Source organism: Callithrix jacchus, chromosome 6 (assembly GCF_049354715.1).
Source record: "Callithrix jacchus isolate 240 chromosome 6, calJac240_pri, whole genome shotgun sequence".
NCBI classification, from domain to species: Eukaryota; Metazoa; Chordata; class Mammalia; order Primates; family Cebidae; genus Callithrix; species Callithrix jacchus.
Genome location: NC_133507.1, coordinates 130,590,856 through 130,593,214, shown reverse-complemented (window position 1 = coordinate 130,593,214; position 2,359 = coordinate 130,590,856). Strand labels below are relative to the sequence as shown.

General features: G+C 40.1%; 1 pseudogene; it reads right to left on the bottom strand.

The window, feature by feature from the left end:
* Window positions 1-318: 318 nt before the first annotated feature.
* LOC100389908 (chromatin modification-related protein MEAF6 pseudogene) lies at window positions 319-1,199 on the bottom strand (annotated as a pseudogene).
* Window positions 1,200-2,359: the final 1,160 nt, after the last annotated feature.

The following is a 2,359-nucleotide window of genomic DNA, read 5'->3' as shown; positions in this document are numbered from 1 at the left end:
ACAGCCTCCATCTGAAATGTGACTTGTGTTCTACTTTCATCCTAAAACAAAAGCAGAGAACATTTCTTGATGACTATCACATATGAAGCTGGTGCCAGCCAGTTTAGGGGGAGACATTCATTCAAAGAAGGGAGAAATGCACAGTTAGCAACTTGCTAGGATTATAACCATGTCTTGATCTTCCTGCAGTTCTGTTACTAAAAATGACATAAAGTAAAAGATCTAATGTATTACTGAAATGAGTTGTTTTCACCACATTTAGAACAAACCACTCAAAGTCACAAGCACTGGGTCTGGGAGAGCAGAGGTGGACACAGACTCAGGTGAAGGATGTTTATCTTTGTGAGGTCAGAGACAGGAAGCAGAGCTCTACAGCCTGAAAGCTTCTGCACTAATGTATCTTCTAATAGTCAGCTTGTGGTTTTTTGTTTAACTTCAGATCAATCCTGTGCTGATTTTTATTCTTTCGCATTTTATGGCTGCTGTGGTGACTCCCTGAGGAAGTAGATGAGGCAGACTTCTGAAGTTTCCCTCCCTGAACAGATCCATCCATATCCTCAGGGTACTCCCTGCTCGGCTTGTTTTCCTGACCTTGGAAGTCTGGAGCAGTGTTAACTTTCTGTCCTACTTCCTGGCTCCCTCTTTTCAGTGAGCTAGTCCTGAACTCCTGCCAGCGCACTTCAGCAGCTGCTGAGGTAACTAAGGATTTACTGAAGAGCTGCTCAGCTTCCTTAAAGTTCCGATTCCTTCGATCATTTTTGCTATTGGAGTTTTTATTTGGTTGGTCAGATACCGATCCCAGCCAGGAGTAATATTGTCATACATCTGAGTGTCTTCCATGTAGTTCCCTCAAAAGCATAGATCTGTTGCTCCAAGTTTGTATTGTTTCTGCTGCTCCTGCTTTGCTTCCCAAGCTCCACCAGCTCCTGCCAGGTGTCTGGGATCTGCCTTGCAGCACCAAGTTGTGCATCGCTGTGTTGGGCAGGGGCGGGCGGCCTGGTCTCTGCTTTCAGGATGGTTCCTTGAATGCTGTGTCCTCACATGTCAGAAGGGGCAAAAAGCAAAAGAGGATGAATGCTGTGTCCTGACCTGGTGGATGAGTATAAGAGAAGGAACCCATTTTCTCAAGCTCTTTTATAGAGGCCCTATTCTCACCCATGAAGGCCATGCCCTTATGACTTACCTCCTAAGGGCCACATCTCTTAATGCTTTCACATTGGCCACTGAATTTCAACACATGAATTTTGGGGACACATTCAGACTATAGCATATCCTATTCTTGCATTTCATATATTACTCTTGAGACTGTACATTCCACCATGCCTATAACTTAGGCGTAGCTTGAAATATAATGGCTGATGGAATATTGCTCTGAGAAACATGCAGAGGATAAGAAAGTCCTCTATTTTTCTTTAGACCTAGGATCATTCTAAAATGAAATGGAAAATAGTTGGGTGACAATTGTATTTCCCTTTCTAAAGAATTCTAAACATGCTTGAAGATAACTGGTTAGAAAACAAGATTAGAATGGAAGTGGATGAAACCATAGCAGAGACAAATAAAAACCATTAAAAGTTCTTAGACAGTTTAAGACTAAGTTTTCAAAAGCAACTGCAACAAAAACAAAAATTGGCAAGTTGACAAGTGGGACCTAATTAAACTAAAATGTTTCTGCACAGCAAAAAAACTATTGACACAGTTAAACAGACACTCTTCAGAAGGAAAGAAAATATTCATAAACCATGCATCTGACAAAGGTCTAATATGCATTATCTATATGGAAATTAAATAATTCAACAAGCAGAAAACACGTAACTATTTTAAAAAGTGGGTGAATGACATGAACACACACTTCTCCAGAGAAGACATAAAAGTGGCCTACAAGTATGAAGAAATGTTTCACATCACTAATGATCAGAGAAATGCAAATCAAAAACACAGTGAGATTCCACCTCATGCCAGTCAGGATGGCTATTAATAAAGAGCAAAAAAAAAAAAAAAATAAAAACCCATCCTGGCCGGACAGTAGAGAAAAGGGGAAAACTAATGTAAATTAGTTCAGCCACTGTGGAAAGCCATTTGGAAATTTCTCAAAGAACTTAAAACAGAACTACCATTTGACTCAGCAATCCCATTACTGGGTATATATCCAAATGAAAATAAATCATTCTCCCAAAAAGACACATGCATTTGTGTGTTCATTGCAGTACTATGTATAAAAGCAGAAACATGGAATCAATCCAGACGCCTATTAATGGTGGACTGGATAAAGAAAATGTGGTACATATACGCCATGGAATACCACACAGCCATAAAAAGAATGAAAGCTTGTCCTTTTCAGCCACATGAATGCAGCTGG